The following is a 26,525-nucleotide window of genomic DNA, read 5'->3' on the forward strand; positions in this document are numbered from 1 at the left end:
CCTTTGAGGGTCTTGACCGGATCTGTGGGAACATCAATGACATGAAAGAGGACATTTCAGAAACAGAGGACCTTGTTGAATGAAATGCTGATCACAATGACGAGGAAATCCCTCTAGATACATACAGCTGAATGTTAGAGGGGAAACATATTACAGCATTACATGTTCCTTATCCCCCTGTGAAACCAGGGTTACAATATGATCCCGCTCTGTGATAGGAATGACAGCTCCAAGCCCAGCAGTCGCCAGTGTCAAACACAGTGTTCTCTGTTGTTGACTTTAAACTGACACAAACAGCCAGTATAAACATCTCTTGCTTTTTATTTGGGAGAACTAAAACACACTTACACACACATGGATTAAATTAGGCAAATAACTTGGATAAGGTGCAAACTGATTATAGAAGAAGGCTAAAATGCAAACAAGCTGCAGAGGCAGAGTGTTTTAAGGTGGCCTTTAAAGCAGGTGAAAACAGGTGACCTAGACAGCTAAATTGGAGTGAGCTGGGGGACTGGGCAGAGGGAGAGCTGAGGATGGAAACAAGAAAACACTGGCTGAAGGCTGGCTAATGGCTGGTCGTGGGTGACAGCTGAAAAAAGTAAAGCTGAAGGTCAGGTTGAAGAATTTAAAGACACAAGTAGGTCACTTGCAAGAAGAAATTAGATTTATAATTACATTAAGTCAAGGCAATTTAACTCATTCAGGCCAAGATTATATGCCTTAAAGTTAGGGAAGCTAACAAATATTATGATTATCCATCCCAGGGGTTTTGATTTATTTCAGTCTGGACCAAAGCGATGGTGACAGAGCAGCAGAGAAGACTGACATTGAGAGCGGTGCTAGCATGCCAAGACGCCCCTCTTCTATGGCGCACTAATATGCATAATGTGTGAACATTGCAGAGCTGCTGGAAGGGCCATTGGACCACGTCCTGGTCATGTCTGAATTCTTTAGATGTAAGTCCAAGCCAGGCCTCAGGTCTTTATATGACAAGTCAAAAAGTTGGACTAAAAATGCTTGAATGCAAATAACAAGTGCTTGATGATCTTTTTAAATGGACACAGGGTTTAAAACGAAAATGGTTGAAGGAGAACACCAAAAAGAGTTGTTTGGAATGTTGTGGTTGTTTCCGTACATCACTGCGTCTGGTTTTACCTGAACTCATCTGTGCTTGGTTACAGTAAAAGCATTACAACATTAATTTCTTGACAGTACAATGTATAAGTATATGGAGAAACAAATCTTATATTTAAGTGTTATGTGTTTTGCTGTATGTGCCATGAACAGCTAACCCCTGAGGTAATCCAAACCGATAGGTTTAACTTAGCTTGACATATTGTCCTGTGTGCTGTTTTAAACACACATAACCCTCAAATTCCACAGGATCTGTTTCCGCTGCCTTCCGTGTGCGCCTCGTCCTCCCATTCAAGTCAATGTTCGTGATTCCACAGCACACGCCGCGGTCCAGAAACGTCTCTCAGCTCTGCTACGCTACAGATACGCATCGGGTCTAGCTTTGAAGGAGGCCACGACAAGCACGCGTCAAGCTGAACATAGCAGATCGTTCCAAACAGGAAGTCACACACAAAAACAACATACAGCATCTGGTCATTTCAAAATAAAACACCATGTACAGACCGGTACAGACTCACGTTTTCATAGCAACAGCACACTGAAATCTTGAAAAAAGAACACTATTAATTAAGTAGTGTACTCAGCCATGGTAGAAGTACAAAAATCACGGAATGATATCCAAATGAGCAGATAATCAATCTCTGAGGTGCAAACTGAACTGTTGTTTGTGCTCTGTTTAACATTGCTGGCATCGCGTGATTTCGCAATTCTCTGGTGATCTTGCGAATCCAGCTGCTTGGGCCAGCGCTCCGCTGCATTGTTGATCAGACATGCTTCCTGTGGGCGAGGGCTCGCGCCGACTGACGGACCAGAAATGCGGCACAGACAGAACAAGCCGGTCACGGATCCTGTGGGATCCAGGCATAAACCAATAAGCACATGTGACAGGTATATGTTGCAATGATATTCTTTTCTGCCCCCTCTGACAACTTACTTAAACCAGATTTGGCATATATTAAAACAAAAAAAATACAAGAGATAAATAAAAACATATGAACAATAATCTGGAATATTTATAAAACATGAAAAGTGTCTAAACATGGGAATTGAAACAGAGTCTCCTCCATTTAGGTCTGGAGCAAGCAGCTACAACTGGTGTGCATTATGTAACATTGCATGCATCCTGGTTCTGATATTAATTATTCATGACAGTTTAACACAGCCCCAAAGGGGAAAACTTCTTACTATATTTTACTTTAATATATCGGGTCACCAAGTCAAGTCTCCTCAGTTTTCATGCCTTAAAGTCTTAAGCAGGTCAAGTATCACAGAAGACGAGTTCCAATCTTGTTGTGACTCTAGTGTGACACGAGTGCACACGTCTCTAGTCTCCAGCTGTGGAACAGAATTACAGTAATATAAAGATATGCAGTGCTGAGAGCTCACACAACCTCTCCACAACAAAGACTTGGAAAGAAGACAGGCTACACCAGAGGAGAGACTTGAGCAAAGCATTCACACAGGGAGACAGACAAGAGATGAACAAAGAATCTCCAACTGTAAAGAATCCTTGACAGCTGTGAATACCCTGTGGCAAAACTGAAGCAGCTGTAGGTGATCAGGGTAATCAGGGGGAAGGCAGGTGGAGCTGAAGCATAAAGGTTCAGCCAGGACAAAACCAAACAGCCAGTATAATATTCCATTCGTACTATTTTAGAAGCATTAAAAAACTGTTGATATAATCATTTAATTTAAAGAGGTAAAAGTGAAAAAAGTAATAGTAAAGTTTCTCCTACAAAACTGACTAAGGCAGCAATATAGAGTGTCTGAAATATCATCATCATGTATATTACGTAAATAACATCTACACTTGAGCTTAAGGCTTGAGCAGACCAAATGACATTAGTGATCCAGGACAAAATGTGTCTTTGAAATGTGTCAGTCCTTTCATAAAACCATTACCAGCCTAATGTTTGCCTCGAACACAGACAAAACTGGCACTTTTAAACCTATTCATCAAATGCAGCCTCTTCATTCATGTGTATTCATAGACTTTGCATCCTGGTTAGGTGCTATCCAAATACTGGCAGGAAAATATGAACACTACAGGGGACTAATGGTGAATGAAACAACAAATGCTGCCTTGATGTATGCCACTGAATAATAGGGCCTAACTTTTGTCAGCTGCACAACATATGCATATATCATACATTTCATGTTAATAGACTGCACAAGTCAATTTAATTGCTGAGGGGGCTTGAGCAAGTTTTGATGAATAATATTGGCGTTCCCAGTCGACAATCATGGCAGTGATTGGGCCATAGTTATGAAAAAGCCCCAGTTTCATTTGTTGTGTTTATGCTAGTTGTAACTGCATCACCAGCCTTATACAAACGCATATTTCGTGGAGATTGGCAGATGACTTTTACTGTTCCTGCAGAAATTAACTTCTCCCCCGAGGGCAAACCTCATCACCACATCAAAATCAAATCAAACTTTATTGTCATTTTGCGATGCAACGGTTGTACAGAGCAGAATGAGAAAGTGTTCCCCGGGGAATCTCTAATCACAATGACATTATATAAAAACACAAAACAGTCCCTGAGCACAAACAGTAAAAAGTGCTTACATTTTTTCAGACTATTTATTGATTTTTTTGGAGTTTGCATTGCTGGTGTGACAAAGCCTTTCTAACTTAAAATGCAAACAATGTGCTTTACACCATGTGACAGCTCTCTTGACTTCCTGTGTGGGCTGTCTTTGCTGCTACTCAGCTATACAGTACTGTATAAGCTGCTGGATTCAGCCGGTCTCTCTCTCTCTCTCTCTCTCTCTCTCTGCCTTGACATCTGGGGCTGGTTTCACAAAGATAGACTTTGACTATGTCTTACATATAACAAATAGTCAGACTTCAGATAGACGACTAAATTCATCCATTTCACAAACAGTGTTACAAATTAAGACTTTTTTCAAAACAAGAAAAATGGACGACCGAGTAACCGCATCTAAGTCTGTTTACCCCAGCAGAAAATGTTTGCCTGGTTGGAGGAACTCAACAGTTATGAGGGCATTTTACTTGGAAAATTCAGCAAAGAGTGTAACAACAACAACAATCATCGGACTGTTAAAAGGACAATCAAAGCCGTTCAAAATTTGGTACTACTGGTCAGCAGGTGTCAGGGTCTTAGAGCTGAGTTAGCGTGGAGGTAAGGGGTCTAATTCTTTTGGCTTAAAATTAGTCATTAGTCATTAGGCCTAATCTATGAGCAAATTAGTCATTAGGCCTAATCTATGAGCAAATTAAGACTGGCCTAACACTATAGACCAGTCTAACACATCTTTTTGAAACCGGGCCCTGGTTTGTTGTTTGGGTTATATCAGTGGTTCTCAACTGGTCAAGCCTCAGGACCCACCACCAATGACGAATTGCAACCAACATTTTTTAACCAATCAAATGTATTTTATTTTTATATATCTGTGCAGTTTTGACCTGAGATGGAACGAAACATCACAGTATGTCAACATCACAAAACACAGCAGTATAATAGTGCATAAGAAAACCTTTCCTTTGACAATTCAGTCAATTAGCAGCCTTTTTTCAACAGAAATAAAAGTGCAACATAAATGCAACTACTGTAGGGCTCATCAAGTTTCAAGAATGTAAATGTAACTGTAGCTGGAGTTAACTAATCAGTGGATACATTGACTGTGAATAAACTACACTACTACTGCGCGCAAGTCATAAGAAACCCATGTCCTACAAAATAAAAGCGCAGCATAGACTTTTTTTTTTTCAAGCACACATCCACGACCAACTGAAAACAGCTCTGCGACCCACTTTTGGGTCCCGACCCACCAGTTGAGAACCAGGGGTTAGAAGTTAATTTTCTTTGTTCACCGCTCTTCACTGTACACCCATCAGATGTGCAACACATTTCTGAACTAACATTGGCAACATTAGATTTTTACTTGGTTCAGTGAATATTCAGTTAAAAGTCATGTGTGGTCCTCTCCTCTTTGTGGCTGTGAGAACCACAACCATCAAATCGGAGCCCAATAACTTCCTTTCATATATTGAAGAAATACTAGGAAAGCCCCACTCAGAGAAGAAAATGGTTTCCTTTACAAGTGAAAGGATGGTTTGCCTTTGACACTGATGACTGTGGCAGGAGTCAGCAGATCTAAAGGAAAAAAAACTGCAAGTTTATAAAAAATGCAGAAAGTGACATTGATTTTCTTTTTTTTTTTCGAGCAACGATGTCATTGGATGCATTCCATTTTTTTCTCCAGCCTAAATCGTCCTGACAACCATGATATGAGATAAAAAAGACATGAGGAAGACAAACTGGCTTATGGAGTGCTTGCTGTGACTGTACAACACTGGACCAGAAACGACTGACTGAATATCAGATTCTTACATTCAGAGAGCGCTGTGTGCATGGTAAGCCAGGAATACATTGAAATATGGAAGGGAGTATGATGTAACATCCACAAATGCCTGAAAAAATCTCGTCTTTGCATGCAGGTAGGGCTTTGTTTTGTTTTTTTAGGTTGAGCTCCAGAAAATGGGATAAATTCTCCACTTGGGACCAACCGGCCTAAAAACTGCTAAAATGAAAAAGACCACAGTGGGCACAGGGAGGAAAAATGAGCCTGTACATCCCACTGCATTACTTTAAACAGGCATATCCAAAGTATGCCACACTGACATCACTGCTTTTGTGTTTGAAAACAAACACTAATTTTATGCTTACGAATTCAGCACTGCAATACAAAGAATGGACAGGACTGATGCGACTGAAGCTGTGTGCAGTTTCCAACTCCTTCTCATTGATCTTATCGAATACCGATGCTTTGTCACCACCCTTTGGCATCTCATGCAGAGGCACAAGTTGTGTGTCATACTGATGCAAACGGAATTGTCTGTTTTCTTGATGCCGAACGTATGGCCTTATGATCTTCATGTTCCAGTGTGTTTGTTTTGGTTTTTGCACGGTGCACTTTTTGTCAGCCATCAGTTTGGTCTATCTGAGACATCAGCTGCTTCTAGAGATGTCACCTGCTTCATGGAAAGGGTTTTTCCCCCTGGGCAATGCCTCCAGACTGCCCAACTTCTGCAGTCATCCACTCTTCCCCAGTTCCACCTTACTCTATCCTTCTGCCTTCATCAACCAAACACCTGCCATCCCTTCCCTCCAAGTCATCTTCAAAGAAGCCACTCCGTGCACCCGCTGGGGCAGCTGTAATTCTACAAATGCAAAGGCTTTCATCAGTGGGCCATAGGCTCAATCACCATTGTGTTACCTCCTACGATAGATAGCGACTTAACAGACTTTAAGGCTTAAAAATGTGTGTGTTGACACAGGTCTCTGTTTTTTCTTGGACTTGAGCACCCACCATAAGACTGGACTGACTCCATGCAGAGCTGCTGCTGACCAATGAGAAGCTTTCTCACAGCTGACACTGTTCCAACCAATGTTTCATAAAGTCATCGCAGACAGCTGCCAGCCAACATATACACAAAGCTATGACCATAATCAGACCAGTCCGTCCAAACTAACCCAGCACCATCCTGGATGTTCTCAGAGAACCCAGACATCTCATCTGAGATTATTGCTTACATAACACTGATTTATGAATCTGTTATGAGACTGCCAAATTGGCTCTTTCCCACTCATACACTCCTCCCAACTCTTAATGTTTCTCAACATAAACCCACTAATATCATCTGTCCTGTGCTGTCTTTTCAAAAGCCTCATTATGTAAAAGACCATCCTTTATGCTGCAGGCTTCACATTTTTCAGAACTATTAGTTTTCTGTATTACTGTATTACCATGTCACACTGTATATAAGCAGCACACTGTAACAAGAGATTCAAATCAATGGAATCATTCTTCAGATATCTATTTTAGTCAGGCTTCCAGTAATGTTTCTGCACAGTACACTCACCTGTCACAAGGCAGAATGACATCTATTCAAACAAGCCCTGCAGGCCATGTTGTTCTCTCTCTCTCAGTGTGTGTGTGTGTGTGTGTGTGTGTGTGTGTGTGTGTCCATGCTGTGTGTGGCATTTTGTGTCTTGGCTTATCTGGCTGTGGAGAAAGCTATGAGAGCTCGCTGTGTAATTGAAATGTCATGCGTACAGGAGAGCAGTTTGACTGAACGGGAGCCTTTAGCCATGCCCCAACGAGCCCACGACAGATGAGCAACAGCTTCCCCAATGAGAAGTGGCATTCCCCGAACCCATTCCTCCTCCTCCGTCCTCCTCCTCCTCCATCCTCCTCCTCCCTCGTCCGTCAGCCCATCTCGACTCCTCCGCTCTCTACCGCTATCTGTGATTCCTCCCTGCCTATCTGCAGTCTAACAGTGATTAACGATAGTGCCTGGTAGTTGCTGAAATATTAAAATAAATGGTCGACTGAATCGGAGTCTGAAGGAATGCCAGTGCATTCATCATTTTTATCTGAGGCTAAACTATTGTGTTATTGATGGTGGCAGTGGGCTTGCCATTCAACTGTAGTAATGCAGGTGGCAAGGAAACTCCCTGCATTTGATTGCTGCCAAGCAGGGAGACAAAACAGTATAATTCATGTTCACATAATCCACAGTGATTAATATGACTCGACTGCATTGTATATCTGCAAGCACACACACTCACTCTTCTCTCTCTTGTGCAATATTTCTCATTACAAGGCTCTCCACAAATGATGCTGAGGCGCCATAATCATATCTCAGCTGGATAATAATCCCTCCATCAAAAGAATTATGACTTTTAAAATAGACTAGTCCATTGTTGCATTATGATGTTTACAATGATTTCAAATAATACATATGTGCACAAATCCCTGCACAACGAGTGAATTTATCTTTTCATTTTTCATTTTTGTCATCGTTTCAAAAAAAACAACAACTGTCAGTCGACACAATTTAGATTTTCATATTGCCTTAAAAAAAAAAAAAGATGATTCTTTTAAAAGTGTTGAGGCATTTATTTTGCTTGGCTGCTACATAAACTCAAAAGCTGGGAGGAAGCCAGAACTCAAAACCTCTTAAAATTCAAAGGAAGACAGGCTCCATAAAAAAGTGGCTTTAGAGCTCCAGAGTAGCAATGGTAAGAATTCGGAACCCACTTTGATATTGAAGACAATCAGCCACTGGTGAACTACTTAACATTGGTTGATAAAAGCTCAGAAATATTCTGTAAATGGGTTAATGGCTTCTTTGGTTAAATCCTTTTTAGCAGTGCCAGAAACGAGGATCTGTCCACATTCCTGACATTTCTTTTTTTGTGGAATGTTCCGACGAGATTGTAATTTTCTGCCATAAAAGTCATGGTCTTTAAGAACTTTGGGCCGACTTTACATCATCAAAACCTTTGAGCATCTGGGCTGCCCTTCTGTTGAGGAATGTCTTGATCCTCTCTATGTCTTACAGGAGGAATTTACGGGAGCAGGCCATTGATTTAACCAATAGTGCATCATCCAGGGTCTCACGCAGGCTCTGTGCTGTCCGAGTTGGCACCACCACAGTGTTATCATCGGTGAGGTCATGCCTCAGGGTTGGCATGCTTCTCTCTAAAGGAACACATGTTCAGCCCAGGTTTAGTTTTAAGTGGCATCCATGATATCTTGGGATATCAACGGTAGAGTCGGTTGTCTGTCAATTGGAAGGTCGGGGCTTTGATCCCTGACTGTCCTTGCGCAAGACACTGAACCCGAAATTGCTCCTGAAAGGCCATAGCCATCGGGTTTGAGTGCACATGTATGATTAGATGTTGTTTGGAGATTGGCGAAAGGAACCGACGTAAAAAAAGAGCAATGGTGTAATGGCCATCAGTGTGCGAATGGGTGAATGTGACATGTAGTATAAAAGCACTTTGAGAGGTCAGAAGACTAGAAAAGCGCTATAGAAGTACAATCCATTCACCTTTTACCAGTCCATATCTGCCAGGCAAGGAGTGATACGTTTTTCATCAATGTAAAGAGAAGATGCCTATATTAAACAAAGCTGTATTAAATGTTTTACATACTCTCCACTTTAAGTATGTTGGGAATATATCTGGAGAAATGATAATATATAATAATGATAGATAATTTAAATACTTTTCTTAGGTTATAGAAAGACAACAAGTAAAATTTAAAGCTCAAGATAAAAAGTGAAGACTTTTGAACAGGACATCCATATTCCCTTAATTTAACCGTGTGTTTGAGTATCAGCAGTAAATAACAGCAGTGTAATGTAACAAGGAGTACGGTCTGGACCTGGTCTATTTGTAAAGTGTCCTGAGATAACTTTTGTTATTATTTTGCGAGATATAAACAGAAATTACTGATTGATTGATATTGTTCTGTAATGTTTTGCTGCCTCCTTCCACACCGCTCCCCTGAAAGTAAAACTGCTGCTTGTAACCACTTCTGCTTCAAAAGCCCCGTCCCCACCTCGGCATCCACCTGTACGCTCTGAGCTGAGCTTGCTGTTTCCTTTATAATGTCAACGCCTGGACACATTAATGTTGCACATATCCTACATTTACATGATAATCTATTTCACAGGAGTGAACTGACCTGTGCTTGGTATTTTAAAACCCCATGTTGAATACCTTTGTACTCAAGTGTCCATTTCTCAGTGGGCCGTCTATGATAAAATTAAATACGTGTATATTTTGAATTGACACAATATGTTTTTATTTACAGCTGACCACTGTCCATGACTGAAGAGAAACTCATTTATCTATAACAGATATGTGTAAAGAAGTGGAGTGGTGGGAGTTTCTCCTCGTTCACAGAGCTATGCGTTCCCTCCGCTCCCTGGCTCATAGCCGCTCCAGTAGTGCTCAATATTGCTCACTTCACACAGATTTAACCTCGCTCCAATCACGCATTGATTGCTTTAAACATTTTTAAAATAAAAACAAACAAACAGAAAATAACTGTGTTGTATTTAACTTCAGCAAATTGTCTTCATCTGTTTGTGTAATAGCAAAGAGCTGCAGTCCAAGTCGGGAAAAAAATATCTTCCCTGCGCTCCAAAATCTTTGTGATTGCACTCGCTCCGCTCTGCTCACATACTTTGATCAAAACAGCACATGAAAAGAGAATTTAAATCATATTTTAAAAGTCCCAGGATTCGTTGTGAGAATGACGCATCCACACAGTGCTGCGATCTTCCTACAGAGCGGTCTTAAACACACAGAAAATAACAGCTCTGTGCGTTAACTGCTTGCACACGAAAGGGCTGTTTGTTTGTAACTCAGCAGCCACATTCTGGTTCTAGTGCAGCTCTGTAGGGATGTTAACCTGCTATTTGAAGGTGGCACCATAGCAGCATGTTCAGACATACCTTGTGTCTTTCTCAAGGTCAACTTATCACCCAGCTTTATCACCCAGGAGCTCACAGTGATAGACTGATGATGAGGCTGTGACTGTCTCAGACTGTATCTGCACGGGCGAGATATTACTGAACTGTACAAAACTACATTAAGGGTGTGTAACCATACAATAATTTTGGGACGGATTTTGACCTCAATACTGAGACTACTTGTTGAATATGTCCCTCTTTAAGAGCACTTGGACGGGTCTGTTGTTGGGCCCAGCCAGAAAGATAACATATGAACAAGCTCTTCAGCACCTCCCTCCACCATACCCTCATATCATCGGCAGTGTAGCTCCGGTCAGCAACCCCTACTACAGCTCCTAAACCCCCCACCCAACCCATTACACCATTGCTGTTTTTTCTCGTCTGTTTCTTTTTGTAACTGTTTCTATTGTCCTAAAACTTTATGTTTTGCATGTGTTGTACTGTGTTTCACTTGTATTGTCTTCACATTTTCTCAAGGCCATGCATGATTTAATACCCTGAACCAAATCATGCTGACTAATTCACATAAACTCACTGAGCACAGACCATCCTACAATTGCACAGTATTGACACAAAGGAAAGGCCCCCAGAAACACCCCCTCAAATGCCTTCTTTTCTTTCCCTGTGTTCTTTTACTGAGACCAAAGAGTTGTGCATAGTCACAACAGTAAGGCCAGAGACATACTTGCTTTTTAACCTTGCGTTCGCATACACAACTGGTTGGAGTCATGAGCGTAATTGTTCTCACACTTGGCTATGCACTATGTATGTTACTGAAGGATACCTCTAGAGGGCACACCAGAGAGCTCAGGCTGTATGCAACTACTACGTGCGGTATGTAAACACCAGACACAGCAACAATCGAAGAGGTTACTATAATGTTAATTCTGTGATCACGGCAGAGAAAGTGACAGCTTTTGTGTGTTCACTGGACAGAACACGCCCGTCAGCACCGTCCCCACGGCATTTCTCCAACATTTTCCTCCGTGCACTGATGTAACGTTCCCAGACTTGTTTCCTTTTAGTTTTGCAGGTTGCCCCACTTCAAAAAGGGAACTTACCTGTCACAAAGGTGTTATGACAGGCATGTCGCTGTGCAATGGCAATGACACATTGTACAGATGTGGATATTGCGGACTTTGTTTATATGCTTATCTTCAGAACTCTCTGCCATTATTGTCCCTGCTGCTAAGTTACTTCATTTTTTTTTTAACTTTGAGCACAAAATTAATTAAAAAAAATATTTGGTGAACAGTGGCAAATCTGCATTGTCAGAATGTACCTCAGAAAAATATGAGACATCCTTAAAAATGCCAACAAATAGTGATGTGAGGTTTGAAAAACTCAAAACATTCACACAGGCAAAACATTTGGATGACCTCAATGTCCACCCCCTGGTTTCCTCCTTCAGCTTTATTATCTTGCAGCTATTGAGATCATCATAGAAAATGTTATCTGTCTGTTCAAATACAATCTCAAGTCAGTCGTATGTAACTTAAGTATGAAACTTTAATTATATTCATCTCTGCACTCACTTTATAGGTAGTCTGTTATTAGACACTAGCGTTCCAACCTCCTCACACCCTCTGCTCCCATTCCAGCTTTAACCATCTGCTAGAAGATGAAGGGTTCCTCAGTGCAACTTTAATTACTTAAAATACACTCTCATAATAAGGCAGTTAAACCTCCTGACACTAAGACGTGGGATGTGTTGTTGACCACAGGAGGTTTGTAATATGTCTTCACTTTAATTTCTAAAGGTGGACTGTAAGAGAGGTAAAGTACTGTTAGGAATTCAATGGCAGGTTTCAGAGATGTAAGTGTTCACATATTATAGATGAATTCCATGTATGCTCATCACTTTAAGGCATCCTAAAGATATTTTAATCATACAACTTGATTCCTTTCAATCAGAGACTGTGTGCTCTTTATACCGTAAAATACAAAATATAAGTCGCACCAGAATATAAGACGCAGTCTGTTTTGGGGGGTATTCCAGAGGGAAAAAGGTTTTCTATAGCTATTTACCAGTGCTGTAGCTTGCGGTAGCTGGCAGCCTACAGTAACGCTGGTTATTGTGAGGGTGGCAGCTGCAATAGCGATGATGACGGTGCATTTACATGACAAAGCAACAATCAAGATAGTTTTCTTCGCTTAAAACAGTGAGGAATACAGAAAACAGCACTGTGGCATATTGTAAATAGGAGACGTAGCAAATGGAGCTGGAAACAGTTTAATGTGGAAATTTGACGTCACCACTTAATATGCGGATAGCATCATCGTCTGCGTAAAACACCATAACTCAATAAAATAACTCTCTCTGCATTTCATAATGGTGTATTGGTCGCACCGGTATATGGAACGCGACACTTTTTAGGTGAAAAAAATTTTTTTTTTATATATGTACATGTTATTGAACTTTCTTTATTGTCCTGTTTTTATTTTAAAAGTAGAGAACATGTTTTCTTCCTTTGTTGTGCATTTGCATGTGTTTTCTGACATCGCATTGTGCTTGTCTGTATTTAACTGAAGTCTCTTCCCATTCAATTTTGTGTGCATGCACACAGCTCAGGCTGTGACTAACTTCAATGCCTTTTGTTATTAGTCATAGCCTTATACATATTGTTTATTATATCACTGTTTTTCATTTCTTTTTATATTTCTTTTTTGTTATCTTATTTTTGTGATTTCCATTAAGTCAAACACAAGGACACACACAGAAAGAAAAACCTAATTCCCTTGCCCTTGGAAACAGCTTCTGGGTTTTGAATAACATTGTGACTGCAATAAGTGTGTTCTAAACAATTACTGCTTGAATGTTTCTGTGATTATAAAAAAAAGTATTCTTGGTGTGTATGCTGAGTAATACCCAACAGGCATTTGCTAAGAGCTGATAACTGCAAATACAGGAACTCAGCAGTGCACTTCTACTCACCGTAGCAAATACCTTGGGGTTATTATCACATTTTGCTCAAGTTCTTAATAGGAAATGCTGCACACACACACACACACACACACACACACACACACACACACACACACACACACACAACACGCGCACACACATACACACACACCTGATTTTCCCCTGCCAATAGTGTTATAATCTGCAGCTTGCTTTGACACCTGTGGGCCCGCCAGCCAATCAACCCTAAATTGTAGAATTAGCAGTTTTGCTCGGCCCAAGACAGTAGTTCTGGAATATTTGACAAAACGAAATGTTGAATCAAACAGGGAAAGTATTTCTCTTACTAATTCCACTGGATGGCACGAGAGTTTTTAAACGATCACACCATTGTGACCTAATACCCAACAGCTGTCTAGTTTACATACTCCTCTAGCACCACACTCAGGCTGAAATGCCAACTTTGCACAGAGGATATCACATAGTTAAAGAGCCAAATAAACATGACATTTCCTGAGCACATGACGCCCTCCAAAAACACAAATTAGACTTTTTTTTCCAATTACACAAGGAAAGAGGGTCAGTTGAGCTAGCTGGCGCAACACAATTAGAATATTGTGTATTTTTTTAATTCAAAAAGAATCATGAAACACACATCTTCATTTTTATGTGTAAATCTTTTTTTCTGCGTGTTCAAATGTTTGTGGAAGACGTGAAGAACCTTGCTTGGCTAGCCATCACAGTACTGTCCTTTGTCTTTGTCCATTTCCTGTATTTGTAAAAGTAAAAGGCATTGAGTGATAAGAAATGGTAGGTAATTGTAAATCAAAGTAATTACAGTTAAAATGCATGTACACTGCCCAAATACATTATCAACAGAAGTAAGGAAAGACAAAAAATAAAAAATGAATAATGAACAGTAATTTTAACCTCTTCTCAAAGGGGAGTCTGAGCAGTTTGTGGCCTCAGTGTAAATGAAGCCTGTTATCAGTTTGCTTTTATTCCTGACAAAGGTTAAAGAAACCATCCCATTATTTTCTTTTCTCCATTTTAGACTTTGTACATCCACATCTGCCATTTGCAAATTGCATGGACTCTGTTGTACAGTCATCACACAGACACATGCACACACACACACAGACTCACACACCGCAAGGTACATTCCTAGGCCTCCATTGTGTTGATATATTCATTATCCTTAGAGATATTAGGCTATTTCTTTTCCACTATGGCAACAGAGAATACAGAATACTTCTCTTTCTCAACCAGTTAACACTTGAATCACTCATCAAAATCAGTCGTCAATCTTTATTAAACTGCAAATTAACATTGCAACAAAACTGATGCTGTACAAATGGGGTGGATTGGGTTTAACTGAAACAAACACATATGGATGATACGTTGAAAGACAACATTTGAAATGTCTCCTAAACACATAGTGCACTGCCTTAAATGAACTTGTATACTACAGTGGCCCTATCGCTAATAAACTTTTTGTTACACAAACTCTTGAGCGTTGACCACTTTAGTTGCCAATTCAAATACCCCCCCACCCCCCCCAATCAATCACCACAGCCCATGTTAAAAAATGTTTACATTGACTGCATTCAAACTAATTTTTCATTCACCGCCCTTATCAGATCACGAAGATGTTGAACAGATGAGGCCCAAGGATGGAGCCTTGGAGAACTCCACAATGTAATATGTAATAACTGATTGACACAGAGTGGTCCCTATCCATCAAAAAAGATTACAACTTCTACAGCATTGTGCTTAAATGTCCCACCCAATCTTCCACTCTGTCAAGTAATACAGCATGTAGTGGTCAACTGTAATAAAGAAGAACTGAGAACTAATAATACAGAGCCTGAACTCTGTCAGTTTTAATGTGCAAGTTGACAATATCAATCGCTGTAGGCGTCAGCAAAGTCTGCACCGGTGAACTCCGCATATTTGCATTCAGCTATAGACGGAGCCAGGGGCATCATGCCCATTCAAGCTGCCAAGGAAAGTGAAGGCATTAGTGAAAACATTTCAAAACAGTCTTAAAGTAACAATTAAAAAATGACTTTTACTATATGTGAACCTCAGATATGATATTATATACTGACAACTTTTTCGAAGGAAACATACAGTTTTAAATCTCTCTCCAACTCTGAACCTTTTTTTGTAAAATGGACTTACACATAGCAGACAAAAGCAAACATGATGTGAATTTAAACTGTGAATTGAATGTGTTTTCAACTCATAGAAACACACACAAACACTAACACATACACACACAAGTAAAACCTCCACCCTTGAAGCTTGCCAACTTCACCAACCGTAGCATTAAAACACTCCAAATCAGAACCACTTTTACAAGGTGTCGTACACAAGGCACTGTCAAATAGAAGTCAAACCTCAAACTTCCCACAGGATTGGCTTTGTTTCTCTGAAACTTGTCTTATTAGGGAGCACTTTTCTTCAGGCTTTGTCTGCCAAAATAGTTTCTCCAGACTGCTGCTTGTAAAGCTACCAAATTTGAACACTCTCTAATCTCATAACTAGACATGGGCGATTCCACAAAAGATTGTTTTTCTTGTCAATGCTCAATGGCCCGAAACGTATTCCTTTTAGTAAAGCTCATACTGATGCTAGAATCTATCTTCAAAAAGGAGGGTTTTTATATTGATCCACTCACCTGTACCAAAAACTAAAACTCAGTCAATCAATTTGGTTGATCACAAAGAATAGTTTAAAATTTCCTTTTACTTGTGTATTCAAATTCCTGTCGAGGTAACTCGTCAGGAAAGAATCCAATGACAGTAATGACTGTAAGCCTTTTAGCACATGCCCATAAACAGCGCTGCTATCCCCATTGTGGGGACTTAAATTATGCCAGAAGCAAAGAAGGAAGTCAGAAGACTGTGTTAAAGAGCTACAGAGACACAGAGGGGGGAGATCAGGGTTGCTGCATGGGTCAGCCAACTGTCAACATTTTTTTAAGCATCCTCAAAATCTTTCACCAACCTTAAGCATATGATTTCTACTGCTACCATAAACTTAATGAACTTGTCATTTTAACAGAGACTATGATGATTCTCTCAACGTAACCATGGCGATTTTGAGCAAAAGGTTAACCTAATGTGGCCCTACCATTATAGATGTGTTTTGTGTTTTTTTTGGTTTGCTTTTGGAAATCCACAGTCCCTTTAGGCTGCAATGGCCAAAATACAGTCCAGTCTTACAGTGCATTAAAATATGTTTACTGTTAGTGTATGATGAGAGTGAGGGTGAGAGAATTCCTGTTCACGTTCTATGTGGTTCTGACTTTAATCTGAGGCAGGGTTTGAAACAATTTAAAACCATGTGAGATCATATTTGATCATAGTTATGCTCATCGCTTCCTTGATGTTTTCAACAAAGGGCCTTCAAAGCATTGTCAGTCACAGCATCATGATCTCCCAGGACACAGTAATCTCCTGTGAGATGCAATCAGCCTGAAGACGCACTCGGCTCCATCATGAGGACCAGTTGGTAATCAGAGCCCTGAAGCCTCTGTGTGACAATTACCATTGAAATTGCACTTCAACCTTATATACAAGCTACTTCTAATCCCTCTAGAGCCGCCAGCAGCCCTCTGTGCTCATTTCATATATTTTTTTCATAAATAAACAAACTTGAAGTGAAAAAAACAAAAGAACTTTTGTCTTCTGGTACACACACACACACACACACACACAGGCTTGGTCTAGTGAGGAACAGATGAGATGGGGAGAAAAAGACTGCTGACTTGTTTCCTGAAAGGAAAGTGTGTATCATGACCATGGTTCATATTGTTGAGCAAAACTAACAAAGTAATACAACTAAATCGTCAAAAACATTTGTGTGGAAGGTGATAAAAAATGTGGAATATTTCTCAATGGGAAAAATCCCACCAATCTAAAAGTGCATTTGAAAAGCACAGAAAGGCTAACCTAAACAGGTGAGACCAAATAAAGTTTGTATGTTATAAACAGCTTAGCTTTATGGTATGGTTGTTTGATGTGCCACCTATTTGCATGTTTTGCACAGTGGTTATTTTTTTTGCATTTTAAATCAATGAAGGTAGGCTTTCTAACTGTGTAATACCTGGTACTTTAGCTTAAAATCTACCAAGCCTTAGCGTTTCTTGTTATGATAATGCTAGCACAAAGGTAAAGATGAATGAACGCTGCTCAAAAGTTGCACATAAAATACTAGCACATAAAAAAAGGCATTTAAAGAAAATAAAAGTTGAATATTTAAGAGTGTCATTCATTTATTTGAGTTGATGTGACGTATATTTTAGCTTAACAGATGATGCAATGCAAAACGCTTAATTTGTAAAATAACCTGATCTTAGGTTTGCATATTCAATATTCATATTTATTCATTTCAATGTATTTAGGTAACATATTATAAGTCTGTTTGTGGGAGGATCCAAGTAACTCAGGTGGATGCAACTTGGTAATTAGAATAAAGCCTCTGTGCTGTGTGAGAGTCTACAAAGGGATGTCCATGCTGTGAGCAACGTGACTTTATCCTTGTACTTAATTTATATAAAACTACAGGCTTAAAACATAATTACATAGTTTAACTTTGTACCTGTTTAAGTGAGTATCACCATCTCCGTCCCATAGGCTAATACACATGACTTTGACAAGTGTGCAGACAACAGCATAAGTCCACAGCCCACAAAATATTATTGTCTATGTACTTAAAGCTCTGCAAGATGCACCAAAAATGGACATTCAGCACCACTAATCAAAAAGTTCTGATATTTCTGCCATTCACCATCTAAGATCAGTTTGCAGTGATAAGAATGATTGAAGACTTGGGTATTCCAGGACTTTTGAAACGGTCCTGTGCACTGCATGCGTGGTCAAAAATGTGTCTGGGGTATAAATCACCTATACAATGGGGTGTATGACTTCACATTTAGAAAGGTTGTCTCTGACCATGTTCAGCCCTTGTGTGCAGTCGTGAGGACGCTAGCTGTTAATATTGAAGGTGCACCACTGATTGTTGAAGTGAACCATGGCCATGAACAGGGACACATTTATTTCTCTGTGTTGGAACCACATATGTTCTCTTATTCCAGATTGGGGAGGGTCATGGTCAACTACGATGCTACCAAAAACACATGGCATTACCCTTGGTCAAAACCTCAAAAACACTGCCCACACAAATAAATAACCAAGTTGCACCTAAACAAAAAAGGTCGGATTCTTTTTTTTAGAAAATTGTGAGACCTAAACACTCATCTGAAACACATTCATCTAAGGCAGCACTTGTGGCATATAATAGCCAAGACGAACGTATATAACGTCGAGAATGAAAGGTACAAACAGTGGGGTACTTCATATCACATGAATCCCTGCCTACAAACCACTTCTATTTTGACAATTTCTGTCTTACAGTGAGTGACCTTCATGAGTCACCATGTGAATCCTGAATTTGACGGCTGGGTCGACATTGAAGACTTCTGGCATGCTCTCTTCCTTGCTGGCAGCCAAGAAATCCTCTGTCTAGACTTTGTGAAGAATAAGTTTAAAAATAAAACTAGGTGGAATTCAAAGGGAATAATAAAGAGTGTTCTGCACTGTGTATTAAACTGCAGGTTTTTGTCATTTTTTGTGTGGATTTGCTCGAAAAATCTGCCTGTGCCTGGATCTTTGTGTTATATAGTCTTATAAACAGTATAGAACATAAGCTATACATTCATGCTTTTGCTTGCTTTGTCTGTTTGGTGCTTGCCTAGGTAATGCTGCAAACCAATATATTGTATCCTTATCATTACATAAATGGCAGTGTTGTGACCAAATCATCTTTGCTCAAGTCCCAAGTAAGTCTCAAGTCATTTGGTGCAAGTCTCGAGTCAATTTTTCTTGGGCAAGTCAAGTCAAGTCGAGTCCTTAGTTAAGGCAAGTCAAGTCACTTTTTTCCACCTAAGATCCAGCACTCTTACCTGTAGTATCCGGTCTTTATAAAGAGAAAAGACAAGGTATTAGTAGCTCGTCTAATAATGATATTATTGGCCAATTCATATAACCTGTTCAAAAAGTATGACAATGAATTGTATCTGTATTATCTTGGCACAGACGCAGCCATGATGATGTTCTGAGACCTTATAGTAATGAGTAACGAGTACAACTGATAAGGCCCTGTTTCGGGAAAAAACATCAGGTAACGGGGTGCTTGGATGTTGCCTGTTGCCATAGCAAGGAGTTCAACTAACAGCCAGTCATCCAATAATGACATTCACATACCGGCGAGCTTTTTGAGTCGTCCAATCATGATTTCCAGTTTGCCCTGCGTACATACTTGATAGTTGCAGCTAACATTCAAACTTATGAACACACTCAAGTCTTCCGAGCCATCATGCCTCAAGTCAAGTCTCAAGTCATTAACTTGCAAGTCCAAGTCGAGTCTCAGGGCCTTTGTTTTTTGTCAAGTCAAGTCGCAAGTCATCAAAACAGAGACTCGAGTCCAAGTCATCATGACTCAAGTCCAAAACTCTGATAAATGGGCACCTTGGGCAGGTCTTCAGTGGCCAATGTGGTTTTCAATACAGGATACATTAAGTGTCACTGGAGCAGTAATAGATGCATATCACAGAGGAGAGATTGACAAATTAAATTACGAAATTGAAGGTGACATTACTCTTAAAATATTTTAACTCAAACAGTTATTATTCGATGACCATCCATTATATAAAAGGCTCACGTGTAAGCAACACACTGACTAAAATTCAGCCGTATACTTGCCCACCACAGTGCTTATAAAAAGATGTTTCTAAAGTGCACCTGATAAGCTAAACAAAACATAATTTCTGACATTTTGGATTTGAGGAAATGAAATGGATTTCACTGACAGCATCTCACATTCAGTATAAGGTGATACGGGTTTGAGTTCGACAATTGTTACTGTCGATGTGATCACTGCCAGCCACCTTCCTGTTAAGGTGGCTGTCAGTGATCATTTGTCTCTGTAAAAGCAGAAAGTCCAGGGGATTAGACAGACGAGCTGCTCTATTAAGCAACAGTCAAATGTGTTTAAGACTTTGCCAGAGGTTTGGTTACTCACGCCAAATTCTATGAGTCAGAAGAAATGACCAATTGAAAGGTAACTGGATGAAGCCACGCCAAAAAAAACCTCTGGTCAGCTGAGAAAGGTGAGCTAATAATTAATCTGCACTGGTGAGAGTTGAAAAATGGACACAGTAATCTGCACACTCATTCATGAGGCAAGCACTCTTAGTCATTCTCATGTTAAAAAGTTATCTTGAAAATAAAACATTAGAAAACACAACCAAATTGCAAAGGTGTGTATTTTAATTAGAACTATGCTTTATGTCTGCAACAGTCAGTTTGAACTACTGTATAACCATTAACTGCACAAAGTATTCACCTGGTAGCCTCATGGGCGTTTTACTGGACAGCTCTTCCTTTCCCCCAAGAGACCTCAATTTCATGTCCTATTAATAATTTACTTTGCCCAAACCATGATTTTCTTCTAAACTTTGTTGAACAGGAGTTGTTTTTAAATGTGCTTTATAAATAAACATGACTTGACTAAAGTGCTGTACAACCAAGAGAATCAACATACATAATAATGCACAAATTCTAAAATAAATAAAATAGAAGAATAAAACAGATAAGAGCAGAGATAAAACCATAAACAAATTAAATACAAAATAATTGTTGGACGGTATAAGATAAAATGGGAAGAGTCCAGCTCAACTGGGATTGAAGGCCATCGAGCGCAGTTCTTATATGGATAAGTAGGCTGTTCCATAGCTTAGGAGCATCCACTGCAAAGACACGGCCCCCTCTATTTTTGAGTGGTTGGTAGACCTAAGTGCTCTAATTGGGGTAGAGTACTATAGGAGATCGACAAGATAAAACGGACCCATTCCATTTAAAACCCTAAAAAGAATCAACAGAATGTTAAAATAAATCCTGAAACAGACAGGGAGCCAGTGAAGAGAGGCCAAAATTAGCGCAATACTGTCGCGCCTTTTCCTCCCAGTTAATAGACGTATGGCAGAGTTTTGCACAAGCTGAAGACACAGCAGAGATGACTGTTTTACACCCACATACAGAGAGTTACAGTAGTCAAGCTGGGATGTAATGAGGCATGGAAGTCACAACTTTACTACTACTTTACCAAGTAGTTGTGGAGTTGCGGGAAAAAACAAGCAGATTGGTGCCTAAACAGAACAAAATTGCAACCATTTTTGATTGATGATTAGGCACCAAAACTACTTGGTCATCTTTAGAATAAATTATTGTGGTTAAGTGTGAAATAGGATACATCAAGGAAAAAGACGAAAGAAGTTAAGACCAAAAGTTTTGATGTGCGAGGAAATTGCTTTCTGATTGGTCAGAATTTCCACGTGGGAAAACTCCCTGAAGTAACAACAAGTAGTTGTTCTGAAGATCAATCAGTTCCACTCTCCTTTAGTTTTCTTGTGCGTTTACACAAGCATTTGTGAAATTGTTTGGTCAGCCCATATTTCTATTTCCTCGTCGCTCCACCACTTCTGTCCTCTAATCGTCTTGCTGCATGGCTGTCTCTGCCAGTGTCAGCTCTCGTGACCAACCCACAATGCACAGTGTTTTTGGTTTGCTTCCTATATTAGGTCCTGGTTTAAGTCTGTTTATGTTCACACCCGAATCAAACCGGACTGTGGTTCTGAGACCCGTCTTTTCTAGCGGACCGTGGTGCAGTTGTTTTGTCCGAACCTGAGTTGGATTGCATATTCACACTGTCCAAACAAACTGGACTTTCTGACTAAAGTCCAAAAGTCCGGACTAAAGCTGTCAGGTGTGAAAGCACCTTAAAAGCGCTTTGAGTGGTTGGAAGACTAGAAAAGTCTATATATAAGTACAGTCCATTTACCTTTAACCTGACCTAGCCAATGCATCCTACCTGAAATTCGACTGTGCAGACCAACCATTATTCAGCATTTACATGTATTGCTTGCTTGTTTCAGCCTCTTATTAAACACATTTTATTAAACTTAAAAAATGTCACATGGAATGCTGTTACACAGTGTTTCAAGCCAAGCAGAAATTCTACACTGAGAGTGTTATGGAGGAGTTCCCCCCGTGTTTGGGTTGAGTGTTGTGTTCAGTCAGGGGTTATTTGCAGGCAGCTCACTGGACATGATGTTTCATCTCATTAACGTCACTTTCATGCGGTCTCCGTTGGGCAGCTCGGGCCTGTTCACAACAGCAGGAGCCAGGTCAGGCAGTGCAGGTTGATGTTTTGAGGGCACGATATGATGGAAATAGATGAGGTTCTCTTAGGGTGAAAGCATGCATGTTAGAACGCACACACAATCGCTACATACACACTGAGCCAAACACACAAAGTAGTCGCACACTACAGACACTTTTACCGTGTTCAGTTCCATAAAAAGCATCCTTGCCATGGGATTCAGCTGATGAGTCATTAATATCCAGACATCTCCAGTGTACAAGTGCTGCCACATGCTTTTGACAGTAACCTGTTAATCCTGCCCTGAGGCCCACTCACCAGAATGTGATGGTGCATTTTTCATCACCATATAAATAAATCCACAACAAGTGCTGAACAAAGGGCAGCATACTAAACAGTGAAAATGTGTTTTCCTTTTACTGTTTGCCCTTCTCTAAAGTTTATACATCAGTACTATCAAGTACATACAAATGTTGCTATACAGGCTGTTCTAATGTAATAAAAAAGCTACAATTACTGCAGTGAAAGCAGTTACTCATAAACCTGCACAGAAACAGTGGTTGCAGCGGCTTTAACAATAAACAAGCTCTCAAGAGGAGGCCCTTCTTTACAGAACCTTCTTGAATTTTATTTTATTACAAGGTTGTAGTACAAATAGTTTGATTGGTATTTCTGGTCTTTTTGATCAGTTGGAAGAGAAACAAACAAGTCGGTGGTTCATTTAGCTTAAGGAGAGCTGCGAGAGTTTTTGGTATTTTGGTGGAAATTAGGTCTTACGGCCGAATCAGACAGCACGCTTGAGCAGTGCGTGTCGGTCACGGAACTTTGTGGTTTTCATGTCGAAGTGGTTCTTGGCCGACATAGAATAAAAAAATGATATGTGAATAATCATATTGACAAAATACAAGAAATAAAACACCTTTCACTACAGATTCAACACTTATATTGGTAAAAATGGCATGGACATGAAAAAAAATGTCTCTCTTTTTTTTTTTTTACCTCGGTGGGACTGGGTGGGGGGCCTAGAGCCTTGTTTTTGAGTTTGTGTGTATTTTGTATATCTTCTGTAATCTAAAACTCAATAATACAATTGAGAAAAACCTGTGTCTGTTTCATATTTCTGTTTCAACTTATATACTAAATCTGTCATGAAACACAAGATCACGATTGTTTCTTTAAAAGGCCTTTAACAAAGGCCTGCAAAGAGACTGGGGTAGCAGCGGCTGTGTGAACACCATGACGGTACAAGCCACAGCAGTCCAGGGAGACAGCCATCACACACTGTTCAGGCGGGCTGTGTGAACAAACAGTTCCCACTGGGAATAGATTATTCAGAACCAGATATATTCTGGTGAAACATCAATCTATTGCCACTTAAATGATATTATGAACAAGAGGATTCTTTCCTTGCGAAACTAATTTACATGAAGGTTCTCAAACTGGTAGATGCATTCAAATCACCTTGGAAACACGACATATGAGTGATGCTCAAATCATTCCATGAAGATTGAGCTGAAAACAACACCACTGGATAGGTTAGTGTAAAGAACAGTCATCACTCTCAGCTCTCACTCTCAGCTGGAGCTGGACACTTGGTAAAGTTAATTGTTAGTCAGAAGATCAAACTTCACTCACGGTCAGAGCAGACAAAGGCTTCCCGCCTGAGTGGAAGGAGAATATAATCCTCTGAAGTTAGTGGCTATTTCTCTTTTCCCTTCTTTCTTGGTTGTCTGAAACCTTCACAGTGAAGATCAATCAGTCTTATATTTTTTAATATAATTATAATTTTCAAAAGGAAAACCCAACAGTCCTTCCCTCCTGACCTCCACCACAGAGGAGGAAGGAGCAGCAGAGAATCCTCCAGAGTTTTTCCTTCTTATTCTCACTCTCTCCGTCTTTCTGCCCAACGCCACATGCTGATGCTGGAAAGAGATTAAATGCAAGATAAAACAGGGAACGAAGTGCTGTCACTGAGGCTGGAGGCTCTATGAAAATGACTGATAGACTTTCATCAAATGGCGGGACTCCCCTCTCTACTTGGAAATGCTCAGTAAACTCTTTACTTTTGAAGTGAGTATGTGGCAGTATAAAATAGGTTCGGAACTGGCCCATCAGCAAACACACACTGAGTGTGTGAATGGCTCTCGGGACTGCAGGATTGGATCATTATCCTGCTAGCCCGTGGCTGCTCTGAATAAATCATTATGTACTGTACTTAAACCAGGTAGGGCTTAGAAGTCACTTGTTAAGCCGTTTGACACTTTCACATATCCTGGCTGTCCTTATTAACAGTGTTGGACTCTGAATGGATTCCTTCCCCGTTTCTACGGATAAAAGATTTGATTTTGGTGGACTGATTTAAGTGCCCTAAAACCAGAGGGAGAAGAACTAACAACTACCAATAAACTCACGGTTGAACCTCAAGCAAGACGAAAGTTTTTCCCATCTTCCCGTTCTCTCACATCAGTCCCTCACCCCAACAGATCAATGCTCTATCACCAAAACATATCATTCAGTTGATTGGAGCTTCAGATATCCACTACAACACCTCCTTTTGCCTTCATTGCTGCTGTATGTGTGTAAGTCTCTAGAGTCAGTCTCTTCCTGTCACTTGATATGTGACAAGATGGCTTAATTCAATGGTGTTCCATGTGAACTGACATGATGACAGGGTAAAGGCCCCGTCTTGTAGGGGCTTATATTTGAGATATTCATTTTCCTGCTTGACACAAAGAACCAAAGGGCTTTCAAATTTTAAACTGCATTTAAACTGAGCTGAAATAAAATCAAAGGATGGAAAACAACTTATGCTACAATCTGCTCTTAATAAAGAACAAAAATTAAGATTAATTCGTGATAAAAGTCATTTTAAAGTTACAATGCCAGCAGACCCTGTCTTGGTGGGATTGATTTATATTAACAGGGACAAGCTCACAATGACAATTCTCACTGAATTTAAGCAGTTGTGAAGTGCAAACATTTGTGTATAAGCCAGAATAAGACTGCAAGCTGCTGGTAATGGCATTGACCTTCCTGGTATTTGATCTAAAACCAACCAAAGTAGGACTTAAATGTGGGTAGCAAACTAAATAGAATTCATTCGACAGTTGTTGAGACGTTTAACTTACAACCAAAAATGTTAACCCCACGGTGACAATCAGAAGATTACCAAAGCCATTAGGATCCATTATATGGTGGCGCTAGTTTTGCTCAGTCAGTTGAGCAGGCGCCCCATGTCTGGAGGGTACAGTCCTCGTCACACTGATCGCAGGTTCGACTCTCGGTCTGCCAATCCATTTGGTGCATGTCAGCCCCCACGCTCTACTCCCCACATTTCCTGTTTCTCTTCAGCTTTCCTATTGAATAAAGGCAAAAAGTCAGAGGGTCACCAAAGTCAACAGGGTCCTCTTGGATGAATGTCAGTACAAAACTTCCTGTGTCTGTGAAGGTTCTCAGTCATCCAGGTCATGGTAATTCGAAGCTTCATCCAAAAAGCAACTGGACTTGTTAGAAGTTACAATGTTACAATTTCATTTAGCAGATGCTTTTGTCCAAAGCGACGTACATCTGAGAGTTAATACAACACAAGCAAGGAGCAAGACAGGAGGGAACAAAGTCAGTTAGTTCCAACAAACAGCTTCAAGTGCGACCAGACACTGGTGCCAACAGGCAAAGCACAGGATGTATAGAAGGGGAGAGAGAAGAGCCTCGCTATAGCGACTTAGGGCCCTGTTGTGTTGGGAGTACCAGGCACCTTTCATTGGCAGAGCGTAGTGGACTGGAGGGAGTGTAGACCTGGATGAGGACGTTCAGGTAGGCAGGAGCCGTTTTTAGTGCTGTTTTGTAAGGGAGCAACAGGGTTTTGAATTCAGTGCGAGCGGCAACTGGGAGCCAGTGGAGGGATATGAGCAGTGGACTGACGTGCTGTTTTGGGTTGATTGAATACTAGTCATGCTGCTG

This window comes from Semicossyphus pulcher, unplaced genomic scaffold, assembly GCF_022749685.1.
Source record: "Semicossyphus pulcher isolate SPU_LCO1_2020_fin unplaced genomic scaffold, fSemPul1.0.p SCAF_18, whole genome shotgun sequence".
Taxonomy (NCBI): domain Eukaryota; kingdom Metazoa; phylum Chordata; class Actinopteri; order Labriformes; family Labridae; genus Semicossyphus; species Semicossyphus pulcher.